A 14,204-nucleotide genomic window follows, 5' to 3' on the forward strand; every position below is an offset into this window, starting at 1 on the left:
CTTGAGATATTTAGCTTGAATTTCTAAATAACTTTTACCTTGTAATAGTTTTTCAAGCAGGTGCTTTGCCCCTTTTAAAACACTTACTTGGACTAGCCAATACCAAGACCCCGAGAGCAACAGGTCATTGCTCCCATTTTATGCCAAAACCCCTCTCTTCAGAGTTGGGCAATAGCCTCATAGCCCAGTTCATCCTGAAAACTCAGAGTGCAGAAGGAAAGAAAACACCCTTCTGATGTTTCTGACGAGAAGAGAGAGAGGGGAAGCCACCGTGCACATAACCAACCATACAATGTTGTGCATCAGGGATGTGCCCCTTCCTGGTCCTTACTCTGACCAGCTCAGACATCAAACAAAGCTTCCTTTCTGTTGTCTTGATAATTTTTTATTTACCCAAAAAATTATCCATCGCTTTTGTTTTTAATCTCACTTGACCCTGGACTGATGCCACACAAAGCAGCACAGGACTAAGGCATATGCAAAGCCATAGCTGTAGGTCACACTGTGCAATAAAAATCTGCCATTCACATAACTCAAGATTTCATCCAAGCTACGTTTCTTAGATTTCATACATTTTAATAAGAAGCAAAACAAGTATCCTACTAGAAGGTAGTGGTGGCAGTGGCAGGTCAGCATTAAAAACTAATGCATCTGTGTTAAGCTCTAGTAAGAGGAAAGTCTTTAAAATTCATCATTTTGTAACTAAAAAGGAAAATAAGTCCTGTTGGAGCATAAATCCAAATTTCATAGCTAAATCTTCCCTCTACTTTAGCTAACTACTTAACAGGAGCCAAGTCTTCCATAAGCCCTCAATAATTCTGAAGTTGGAGGTATGAGGAACAAGAAGCATTTAAAATTGCAACTTTTTCAATACCCTTTTTCTCCGAAAACAAATAAGAAAGCCAATTCTGCACCTGTGGAAAAACTGTGAAAATGTTAAAATTCATCTTTCCTGCAGCATCATCAGAATTGTAGCGTGAGATCATACAGACACTCCTCTTTTACAAAGAGGAATAATTTCAAGTAATGTGGTGCCAGTAAGTACTATGATGTTATCCATGAGTCATACAGAAGCAATCAATGGCTTGTCTGTATAGCAGAAAAATCACCAGCCCTTCCCACCAGCCTTCACTAAAGACCATAAAGACCAAACTACACATGTACATTATTCCACTATAAAAATGGCTTTATTCATAATAATTATTTTGCTCTGGAGATGCAGGCATTATCCTTGAATAAAAACACACTGTATCCCAGAATAGGGTGTCTACACAAGGAAAGCTATTCTGGAACTGATAAATTATAGGAAAATAATTAATTCTCGACCAGCTGTGTAGGTCACTTTCTTTCATGTATGCAAGGGGTAAGACCTGATGCTGTTTAGAGACCCCAGCAGTGAGAGATTGTGCAAGGTGATTTGGCTGGCTACAGCTGGGGAAACTCTGACTCCTATAATCCTGGCAGCAGGAAAATGAGGATGATGATTACAATGTGAAAATCTACCACAAGTTTAGACCTCATTTGTGCACTATGAGTAGGATAAGTTTGAGTTGTGTGAGATTTAAAGAGCCTAGATGCTCTCCCTGACTCATTCAAAATTTAGTAAAATAACCACGAAAGGAGGATGTCACTGTTTACTTCCCACATTCAGAATCCATCCTGTGACTCATCTCCTCAGTTTTACATTAGGGAGGAAAAGGAGGAGAAAAATCCTGCATAGTCCCACTGAGGAACAACTTCCATCACCTACCATTCAAATACAAGCCTTACTCCTTTAGTATTTGAGGTACTTATACAGTGAACCACACTGGCACAGGAAAAAAAACATAATAACAAACAGTCTTTTCAGCTGTAACAGAATAATTTGAAGATATAAATGACACTGCAAGAAAGAGCTAAGAAGAGTTCCAGTTCCCAATACTTTTTTAACATTAAAGTCAGCCCAGAAGCTGTCAACATATAAAAAATTGTAGCGTGAGAAAAGATTATAGGATCCCTTTAAGCTTTTCTCATTCTCCCTTCTTCATATCCTCGTTTGATGTAAGGATAGAACTTGATGTAGGCCTCGCAACCAGTTTACAGTCCTTACGTTCAATCTTGATTACATATTTGTAGAGACAGAGATTCGCTTTGCAAAACATTGCTAGTCGGGCAGCTTGTTTTGAAAGACAAGAAAAAGGATGCAATTTAAAAAAGTCTATTTAATCCAAACATCTAAAACTGAAGAGAGGTTAATTAACTTTTGTAGGCTTGGGACAATGTCTCACATACTTATCTTCAAATGCCTCAGTCAAACTTCTGTTACCCAGGTTTCACTGCAGCTACACATCCTGGTCACCCTCCGTGGGAGTCAGGCCATCTCACTTTAGATGGGTATCTAAGCCCAGCACACACTCCAGCCTCCTCTTTCAGTTAATCACAGAAAAGGGTATCTCCAGAATTCATTCATCCTCTCCTAGACACATCTTGGGAGTGATAACTCACCCTTGGGAGGAGCCTATTTCTAGCCGTTAACTTGCTTGCTAAAGGTGGCCAGTGCAGAGCTGCATGCTGGAGGTTTAGATGTCCATGGGCAAAGGAGTGGCCCATCAGATCTGGTGGCTCACTCTTCACTAAAGCTTCTCTTTCCACACCACATGCTTATGTCAGCTCATAACTCTGCTTCCAAAAAGCTTGAAAGCAACATCTCAGGCCTCATAAATCTTTTGCCTCCTAAAATACATTTTTCAGTGCAAAATTAAACTATGCATATGAATGAAACCCCTGATCAGGCCACAAGTTCAGTAATAAATTGTATTATTGTGTTCCAAAGCAAGACAAATGTTTTGCCTGCTTACCGTTGCCAAAAAATAAGTTGGATGTGGAAATTTCTGAGCTGGTGCTTACTACAGTTTTTCACTTGCATGCGTTTTGCACAGTCACCCATACTGAAAGACATACGTACAGCAAGGCCACCTACAGATAGTAATAAAACCATACTGTCTGAAAGGCTGCCTATAAATCTTATTAAAGTAATCCCTTCCCTGAACCCAGATTATTACATTCACCTTTATGGTAGAATAAAAATTAATTTTCTCAGCTATAATAAGTGTATGATAAGAAGGCATCACTTGGGACTAAATAAAGATTATAATTAACTCCAACTGAATAAATCTAAATTTAGCTTGGACTAGCAATTTGTTTTCATACATTTTCCTCTACGACTGAGTGAATAGGTACGGCAGGATTAGCATCCCATGCCAGTTCCAGCACTGCTGGCACAGAAAGGAGTGAGGCAGAGTGTAATCCAACACCCAAAAGGCCTGAAGATTAATTCAGGGTTCTCTATCAGCAAAAGTTTGGAAAACTGGAGAAAAACAAAAAGACTCAGAACTGCCATTAGTCCGGCAAGGAAATAATGTGAAGTGTTGGACTCTAGAGAGAATACTGCTCACTGCACTCTCTAAATCAGCATTATGCAAAGACAGGATCTCAGCCATGGGCTGCTGAGAGCACGTTTAGGGGCAGCATCCTCTGTGCTTGCCTGATCTTACTCTTTCCTACTGAGTATCTGCTTTTGGGTGGTATCAGAAACGGGCTGCTGGGCCAGGTAGATCCATGCTCTGATCGGGTACAGCCATTCTTAATCTACGCTCCCTCATCCGCAACACCTCAGAGGTGATCCCTAAAGCAATTGCAAAACAAGATACATTACACAACCACATGCACACATACAAACAAAATGCGGTAAAGTAAATGCATCAAACAAATATGCAAAGTTTACCCTGATTCTTTTTTTTTTTTACTTAGTTGAAAATAAAAACCCTTATAGCAGCACCATACCCAGCAGATTCAGATTAGAGATTTTTATTTTTTCTCCAAGGAAACGAGGCTTTACTTATAAAAGGTCGAGGAATTGCCTTGTTAAGCCACTACCTCATTATGTGCCATTCTCTCAGAAGATGACTGTTAACAACTTTATTACTGGGAAGGAGGAGTTCAAGCTTGTTTATCAGAATAGACTACATATTTATCCTAGCCAGGGAATAGCATGCAACCCAAGCAATAAAGCTACTGTGCTTCCTCCTCTGATTTCCATGCTAGCCCATGCAGGCATCGGATTTGCCTGCATAAGAAGATTTTATCAGATATAAAGCTACAGCTGAACCATTATCATTACAGCAGAATGGTTCTCCAAGCAGATATGCTTATTTCCGAAGACTGGAGTTCTTTTAGCTTAGAGGTGACACAGTCTGAAACAAAAAAAAAAAATTTTTTTTAGGATGAAATAAGAGTATGTATGTAATGCGCTACACCACTACAACTTCAATTCACCTCTTATAAGGGTTTAACTTTCCTATACAGGACATCCTTCTGCTGTCCCAGCACCATGATTTCTTTTTTTGAGAACTACCGGACTTGAGCACAATTCCTGTGCAAATAAGAAATTGCCCAAGCTTATGCTGTCCAAACCCAAGGAGTCCAAATTCCTCTTGAATCATTAACACTGGTTGTTACAGTTAAATTTGTCATAGCTTCTAAGCCAAAGATCCAGCATGTCTATAGGTTATAAAGTAGAAATTTTATTCCACCAGGGAGAAGAAAGATCCCCTTTCCTCCAAATGCTACCATCATGTCAAGGCCTGGGAGGACCTGAGATACAGGACATTAAACCTGTGACATCTGTAACTGTAAGAAGGCTATTCCAGGTAAGTTTTAGAGGCTTTTATTGCTCCCTCTGAACCCTGTACAGCAGGAAACATGGTAACTAAGGCACCTGGTTTTATGAGCTGGAGTAATAGAAAAAATAGTGACAATAAAAAAATTTTAAAAACTCTCTAAACATCCCTAAAATAGCTTTTCTTGAAACATACTGGGATGGTTTCACCATCTGTGAGTAATGTGCCCATCCCCATACCCCATAAAATCTTTATGTCATCACGTATTCTATTTATTCATCTCCGCCTCACTCTCACACACATGCTTCTGACCAAAGTCTTCGTTGTTAAAAACATTTATTCAAATGTGTCTGACAGAAAAAGCTAGATGTTAGATAAAATATATTCCCATAGTACTACCTATATGTTGTGCAAAAGCACTGTGTGGTCCCTTCCATGGACTGTACAAAGCATGGGATAACAGCATTCCTAAGCCAGGTGTCCATGGCCTGCCAGGGCCAGTCAGTTCTCGCCCAAATCTCTTGGGTGTAAAATATTCTTTCCATTAAGGAGAAGGGGATCATTCCAACGGGTGAAGGACACAGATCAAATACTGAGGGTGAACCTATTGAGAAGAAAAGTGAGCATAAAGAGAGCATGGGGACATGGAACACTCCCTCTCCAAAAACCAAGCAGAAATGAGATGAGACTTTCACAGGGTTTCTCCTTCAAGTCTCCATCAGCCATCTCCAGCTCCTGCCTCCTCTGACAGATGCAATACAGGTATTTGCAGAACTAAGGTTTTCCAGCCCAAACTAATTCCCTGAGTCCTCGAAGGGAGTTTTCCTCCATATCACACTCAGCACAGCCACGATCTCCTCAGTGCAGATACCTGACAAAGCTGCTTTAACTGCCCAAACCTCAGTGCAGGGAGGGTGCCCAAGAAAGGAAATCCCTGATGAGTTTTCTCATTTACTGTGGCTGTTGCAATTGCTCAGGTTGCTCTGCTGGGCTGATCACTGGCCTAACTTGCCATTTTAGTTTCAATCAGGGGTGTTGATATGGTGGTTAAAAGTCACAGGCTGCTCTTGGCAAGTTTCTCTGCATCTCTCATACAACAGCAACAGGGAAATTGTCCTGCCAGTTACAATTAGAAGCATTAGCACAGTGGCTAAAGGTCACGAATTCATCAGCTCAAAGAACTGAATGACAGAGCCACTATTGCAAGCTAAACTGAAGTTTAAAAACACCTGATTAACCAAGAAGGGTTTCTATTCTGGTTACCCAGAGGGTAGAGATGACTGCTAAAGCTGTGCACACGCACACAGAGGTTTTGCACGACCTGCCGCTTGGTGGGCAGAAACTTCACAAACACAAACCACGAACACCACAGCCCGCCTCAACGTGCCTCGCCCAGGTGTGAGCAGCGTTAGGATTTCCTAAAGCCTCCTTCTCCCTTCCAGACAGCCCTCAGCTCTCCTTGGCCAGGTGACAGTCCCAGAGGCTGCACCAGGGCTGCCGGACCTCTCGCACAGGTCCCCGCTGCACGGCACTGGTCCTGGCATTGCTCCTTACCCCAGCACAGAGTTGGTGCTTCCAGCTGCCAGCATTGCAAACCCTTTTGCACCCCTCCTGACAACTGATAAATAAGGTTTGTCGCGGCTACTGGAGGTTCTCATTGCTAAAGAGGAGGTTAGGAGAGGGCTCCCTACTACCGTTATCCAAAGCAAAACTCATTTTCCCTCAGTGATATTTCATAAACAACAGAAAAGGAATGTGTTGGGAGTGTGTGAATATATTCTCCAAACAGAAACGCCTTACAAGGCAAACACATTCACTAAAGGCACCAGGTGATTGCAAAAGTAAATCTCTTAAATATATGCTCTAAACTATTAGCCAACTGTGAAATATTTGTATTCAATGTCAAAACATCTATGTCACACAAAGCCAAGAGACTGACAGGAGAAAGGGCAGGATTTATGTTAGCTGGGGTCTATCTGTCACGGAGATAGGAAAGCTGAGAGAGAGTCCTTTTATTAAAATCACTCTCCCGCTGCAGATATTGATCTAAGCAGCTAAGGTTGAATAGCAAAGTGCATCCTCATCTCTCACAAAGTTACTCACTGGTACAACAGTAAAGAACTGGGGTAAATGCCCTCACAACCCCAGCAAATGGCACCCCAAAAGGAAGTGGGCAGGGAACAAGAGGCACTGGTATAAACAGCATCCTGCGACACCATGGAACAGCTGCCTTCCAGGAACCAGAAAGTCCCTCTCAACTCCACGTCCCAAATCTTCAGGAAGCCTATTTTGCTCCCCAGATCACTAACACAGGTTGCCATTACTCCCAGATTGAGTTCACCTTAAAACAATACAGAGAAACACAGTGCTGACTGCATTGCTTGCATTCCCATTTTAAGGAGCAAATGCCATTTCAAAAGGATCCTTCCTTAAATCTGCCTCAGCATTTTCCATTTTTCCTCTAAGCAAAAACAACAACAACTTCTGCCCCAGTTTGAGCTGCTTCCTCCCTGGCAGTTCTCCCTCAGCTCCTGGAGGACCCGGATCTTGGCTGTGTTTCTCTTTGCAAACCCAGCTTGTGACTGCACTCGATGGCCTCCAGTATTACACCTAAAGACAAATGAAGCACAGTAACTTGGAGTTCTATATACTACAGACTTTCTACATTCCTGCATCCACAGGTTACACAGGTACATCATTTTATAACATTTCTGATTCTCCCCACAGAAGCTTCTGCCTTTGGTGATACTGAAAAATTCCTTGCACAAGCCAGAAATTACAGGATATTAAAACGCTGGCAGCAGATTCTCCGAAAGCCTTGTCAGAAAGTGGTAAGGTAGGTCCAAAGCCTTTCTCCAGAGCAATGGGTTTTCACTGAATTCTCCATCCTATTGTTTCAAAGCTCTTGGAGAAAACGAGCTCCAAACCAATGGGCCCGAACAGCCATGGGAAACCACAAAAGCAGCTTACAATAAAACCCCTGTAAAATTATTAAGAACACAGATATGTCTTGAATGCACAGAAAATCCTCTGTCTTACCAGCACTCATCCATATCCCACTGTGACTGTAATCCCAGGAAGAATATATACCACGCACAGCTCTGCTGGGGGACCGCGATAAAACATAACAGGATGCAGAGACACGCAAGGCAAAATCCTGGGTCTGGCACCAGCCCCACAGCTCTGCCTGAGCGCTGGGAACAATTCTTACTCCACTCTTCATTACTTTTGGATTTCTCACCTAGATAGTGACCCTGACTACACATGCTGATTTTTGGGACTGTTAGCAATGTAGATAGTTAAATTCCTGGTTAAATCTTGCAGTGTTTAGGTCTGTGGAAAGAAGTCAGCTTTCACTTAAGTTTCCCCACTGAACTCCAGAGGTGCAGGCTGTTGCCTCCAGCAAGATTTGTCTCCCCATCCTGCAAACACACATACACATATATCATTTCAAGTGTGTGTAGAGTCTCACTAAATCAGGGAGTTTTCCCACTGGGAAATTTAAGCACAAGCTACAAAGTTTCAGGACAGAGACCTGTGAGGCCACCCAGCCTTTTAGCTGCTTCAGAAAAAGCTCCGTGGCTTTACAGATTCACCACTATTAGTTCAGCGATATCTGTGCCTTTTTTCTCTGAACCCAATCTTCAACCTGCACCTTGCATTGCTCTCACAGGTAACCAATATTACACTAACCAGACTCCCAAAGCAATATGCACTCTCTGACTCTCACAGGAGCAACCACACAGGCCTGCTTCTGCAGTTCAGACGTCATTAAGTTATCAATTTATATCTGCCTCTCAAGGAAGAGCACAAGAAAACATGAATCCTTCCTTTCTAGTGACAGCTTTTTTTTCCCCCCACCCAAAATACTCAGACCAAAAGTTTCTGTTTTCTCTCAGATTCCTTTACTTAATTCAACATTTTATTTTTGGAATGACAACAGCCTCGAGCAACTCCATTAATTTGTTACGGAGTAAGAGCTTTGCATTCCTGGGGTGATTGCTGACCTCCTCCCTTGCTCCCTTGCTTATTGAAACAGTCCTGCTCAAGCACATCCCAGTATCAGAACAAAGCATAATTTTTCATGCTTGAATGCATTATTTTACATTATGAATACACATTTGACATATTTTACAAATTCACAGCAGATGCTGTCAGAAAGGACAAAATAACCATCCCTTGGTACCGCTTTTCTCCTACTACAATGATCAAAGGCTGCAACTTGTCATTCACACGTGGAGAACGGCTCCTCTTGGGGAGAGGAGAAAGAGCCTGCAGCCTCACCCAGGACTTCTAGGGTGTTTGTTTCTCTGCCTGTTGCCGATTAGCAATTTACAGTTCGATTTTCTAAGCACAAGGAAAATTCCCAATAGCTCTGGAGGAGGCAGTTCAAGGAGATCTTGTCAAAATATTGGTGTGTACAGAAAGTGAAACCTTATTACGGCTTTCACACTGTGATGCACCAAAAACAGTTATCTTGCTCACAGACAATTATTAACTTATAGGCAAAGAATAAAAACTCTCAAGCAAAAACCAAAGTTGGATGAGGTCATACTTGCTGTGTGGTTCACTTATGTTAATATATTAAGGTAACAAAAGATAATGAGCATTAGCTGACAGCATTTTCAAACTCTTCAAGAGTCAAGAGAAGTAAATTCGATCAAATTTGAGATTGCCTGAGAAGGCAAAAAGCTGGATCTAACTCTTTCCTCAATGACAGGGCAATTATAAAACTGAGAAAGAATCACAGGACATCACTATCATAGCCCAACCCAACATACTAGTTAGGAAACTCCAGATCATCAACATGATGATTAGTTTATGCCAGTGCCTCAACCAGAGTAGAAAGTGCTCACCTGCCAGGATAAACTACCTCAAGGGTATGAATTGGATACGCACTAGTTTATAGCAGTGTTTCCCAATTTGCCCTATTACCTCTGAATTGAAACAATTCACTGATAGCAATCTGTAGCAGCTTGGGAAAAAGACTAAGGATTGAGAGATCTGGAAAGTCTGGGCACAGCCTTTCCACACCAGGGGTGTTTATGCAGAGGGTTAGCCTGTAGTAGTACTTGTCAGCTTTTTCAGGGAAAATGAATCATTCAATAGGAACCAAATTTGGACCAGTAACAGTTTAGTGCAGAAGTCAGAAATACAAACAGCTGCCCCCTGCTCCACTGGGCCACTTCTTACATTAACACAAGTCTGCAGGCCCAGTTTCTGGCTGGAATAAGACCCCATAAATCCAGTGTGACCTCATCCACCCCGATCTCATCGATGTGCCTCTGAATGCAGAGCCTGTCCTGCTCCTGCCAAGGGCAGCAGCATTGCTCCCACCCTAGACCCTGCTGACTTACACCTGCAACTGCCTCAGTTCACCAGAAAGCCAGCCCAGGGTTTTGCACATGTGTGACAGACAGCAGTCGGGCATGGCCCAGCATTGGTGCATGCTGAGGATGTAGCTGCGTCACAGCTCAACATCAGCATTTGTCTGTCCAAAGCTGCCATGACAGACAGTGAGAGGGAGCAGGAAAAAAGCCATGTTCACCTTCTGCTTAGTGGCATCTCCTATAAACCTTTGTGTGGAAACATCACAAGTGCAGTTCAAGTTTGAGTCAATTCAAGTTCAAGTCATATCTTATTACATCCAGTAACTGCTCACCTACCCATAGCCTAGAGAATAAAATTCAGCAGAAACTCAGCATACAGGTCACTCAACATTCTGCTTCGTCTGGCGTTTGCTGCTAGAGCCGAGCACATAATTCACACTGCATAATTTATTCATGGGATTTAGACCATGTAAAACCCAAAGCCGATAACAATTTTTTCATACTTATTTATTTTTTTAGAAAATTTAGTCAACTACTTCTCTGCTTCTTCTGAATCCCGCAAAAAGATTATGAACCTCTGGCTATATTTGTCCAGGGCTCAAGCTCTTGGCTAGCTGTGATCAGTCAGATCAAGTCACCTCTTTTTCTGTCTTCTACCTTCAACTACTCTTGTTTCCCAAGTGGAGGAAAATGTGTGCAAGCACTAAATCTCAAACATGCTATTCTAACTTTTGGATTCCATTATCCCAGAGATAACATATAATCTGATAATGATATGTAATAAATTAACATTTAATCTCATATCAGACAGTTCAAAGGGATCACAGCCAGCTGGTGCTAAAATAAGCATTTGCTAAAGGCTGCAAGAGTGGGAGCTGAAGATGAGAAGTGAGTGAGATCTAAGCTGCTCTGACCCTTTGGCTTGGCAAGACTGGTTGGTAAGGAAGGGATCAAATAAGCCCCTGATATGAAAGGGACCATCTCCAAAACCAACCAACCTGTATCCTTTTGCTGCGTAGTCCTTGCAGTCCACCCAACATGGAGGAAGGGAAGATTTCCCACCTCAGGGCTAACAAGCAGGGAAGGTCATCATCACACAGTGCTGCACAGAGGACTTAATTCGGTGCTTGATTCATCCCGTTCGTCAAGGTGCAGAGATTCAACAAGGCTGGGAACAAGCATCCAACCCAGGGCTGAGCTCTCTCCAGCTGCAGAGATCCGTAGCCACCCTCGCTTTTTCCCCTGGCACTATTCTATGCACATGCAGAACTGATGAAAGGATGTACTGTTTCAACACAGAGAAGGCAAAAATCATTTGTCATTTTGTTCCCCTTTCATACACCTTCACACATAGCACTAATATACCAACCGCTGCACAATCTCCATTAACAACGACAGCTATTAACGAATTTTTCTCCATAGAGTCTTCCTTAATAAATGTACATAGTGACTCTGTTGAGGATGATTCATTTCTCTTGAAGACAGGTGCAATTAAAAGCCCCCGGCAGGAAGACACAGCCTCTTGAGCTGTGCAAGGCAATAATGATCATCAAGGGCTGCTGACCCAAAGAGCAGAGATAAATCCCTGACTTGCCAAAGTCCCTCCAACTTCTACCAAGCCGAGATTTCACTGTTAGGGTAAGGGGACAAGATTTGTCTTTATCTTCCCGGACACTCCATGTGCTGCCCCCGTTGTCCCAGTTTGGTACATTTTTCTGGAAATTTGCAGACCCAGCACTTAATCTTTGCTCATGGGCAGCAGCAGCAAAAAACTACTGACATCAGTCAGATTCAGGGTCCTTCTCTGAATCCAAAGACACACCTCATTGCTCCATCTCAAACTGGAATACACTTACAAAAAAAACCTGTCAGGTAGCCAAGAAAGCCAAGAATCCATCAGAGACAGTATTTTAAGAAAATACTGCCAAACGTCTTTGCTGGTTTTCAGCAGAGACACCCCAACTCTACTGCCAAATTAGCTAGAAAGTAAAAGCAGATTAAAAAAAAAATCAAGAAAAAGGAAAGAGAGAAACTTAGACAGGATAGTCAATAAAAATATACAATGAGCTGAATTTCACAACTCTGGACACTGACCACAGTTCTGTATCTGAACAAAACTTAATAAATAAAAATAACAAAGAAATCTGAAGCGTTATGGAGTTATCTTTGCTCCAGCATATAACACACATTTCTATTACCCTTTCTGGATTAGCCAAATGAAGATCAATGTATCTATAAAACTCAATGACATGTTAATGCAAACCTTAAAAAAGATAAAATGCCTTTTATCTCAGTCTTAGGAAAACCTAATAAAGAATTAACAGTCCATGAAGCCATGGAATTTCACTCAAGGCTTTACTTTATGCCAGGACTTCCTACTCTATTAATTTTTAACGGACAGGTTTCCCCAGGCTTTGGGACATGTTGGTACAATTGTACACTGTCATTAAAATTGGTCCTATATTTTCCTTTGGAGCTGGAATAGGAACCTCATTGCAGTATGTGGACTTAAAATATAGACAACACCCACAATGGATCAGTACTATAAATCTGGAGCAACCACCAGGGTAAATAAACACACAAAAAATGGTAGACAAATATTGATTTTTATAATGATCTGACAATTAATGAATTTATGAGCCAAAACTTTCACCTGCAGGATGAGCACTTTGGATCAGAACTCATTTGTAACATCAGCATTTCAGATTTATATCAGAAGCAACTGCCAGGAATCTACTAACACAACACTAGATGTTGAATCTTTAAAGGGATGTAGTCAAATATTAGTCTAGGATTTGGTTCAAGATTGGTTCTCAGAATTAATGAGCCTTCAGTGACTGCCATGGGCCGTGTTGGGAGGCTGGGATCCATAAAGCCTGACACCCCCAAGTTTAGTGGGAAACCAGCCTGTCCTCATCCAAGTTCCCAGCTATATTTATTTCTACTGACAAACACATGGCAGCAAGACCAGAAATTTCAAATGCCAGTACTTAAAACCAAATTAAATCCAATAGTCCCACACACATTTAAAAGTTGCTTACTCTCAAAGGGCCTGAATACCTGCAGCCCCCACTGACATTGAAGGAAATGCAGATGTTTTCCACTTCTGCTAATTTGGGTGGGCTTGTCTTGGATGCCAAGGAAAGGGCCCACTCCTTTCAGACATCCACGGGTGAAGACTGAGGCCACAGTGCCCAACTGCAGCAGGATGCTTTTCTAGGGGGAACATACCAATAGCAGGAGAGGCACAACACAGAGCCTGAGCTCATACACACTTCAAGGTTTGGGCTTGTGAATCAGCATAGGGAGAAAAGAGACAGCAATAGCCATGGAAAACAGTGCTGAGGAAAGCAGGAGGCAACAGTCCAGGAGAGTGACAGGAAGAGCAGCGAGCAAAGAGGAGGCAGCAGAAGCAGGAATTAAGCTTAACTGTACAATGATTGAAAACCTGCTATGTCCATTAAAAAAAAAAAAAAAAAAATCAATCATTGGTCCAAAAAGCTAAAAGCCATTTTGAAGCTTTTCCCTCCTCCCTGGGATGAAGGTGTCCTGCCCTTAACCCACCTGGGTCAGGTAGAGAGAAAGGCTTTCCTGCCTCAGAGGTTCCATCAGCACAGGATCCTCCCCAGGAGCTAAAGCTTCTCAGACACCACCAGTCTTGAGCACTATTTGCACCAGTTTACCTGGGACCATCCTCACCTCCCTTTCCACCTCTGCTTCTCCCTCTGCTTTGTGAAAGCATCTGCTTCTCCCAGGCACTCTGAGATTAATTATTCTTGGTTCCTCTCCCGCACAGTGCCTTGATCTGGAAAATTTATTTAGAAAACTTTCCAGGCAGCATATTTATCTGCTGGCCTCAACATCTGCCTGACCATAAAAATCAAATCTGACTGATGACAAACATCACGCCGGTTGGGTGGAGACTGTCTTCTGCAAACTTTACCACCCTTATTCTGACTGACTTGGACCTCATGGCAAGAAGTCCGAGTCTCTCCCCTGCTTCCCACTTGAGGCACAAGCACAGGTCTCAGCCAGAGTGAGAAACCAGGCATTGGACAACAAGAGAAGGAGAGAGCACCCTCTCTCATCAGTACACAGGGACCATGCTGTGTTCAGCTCTGAAGCACAACCAATGCCTGATCCATACCACTGCTCTGCCAGTCAAATGCATCAGTGAAGAGATAATACAGAAAGACCTAATTAGGGACAAGAACAC

At 42.4% G+C, this 14,204-nt stretch overlaps 1 protein-coding gene across 1 annotated transcript in view; it reads right to left on the reverse strand.

Moving 5' to 3' along the window:
- Positions 1 to 14,204, reverse strand: part of LOC129213929 (transmembrane protein 132B-like) — a 255,465-nt gene that overhangs the window by 190,377 nt on the left and 50,884 nt on the right. The window lies entirely within an intron of this gene.

Source organism: Grus americana, chromosome 16 (genome assembly GCF_028858705.1).
Source record: "Grus americana isolate bGruAme1 chromosome 16, bGruAme1.mat, whole genome shotgun sequence".
Taxonomy (NCBI): Eukaryota; Metazoa; Chordata; class Aves; order Gruiformes; family Gruidae; genus Grus; species Grus americana.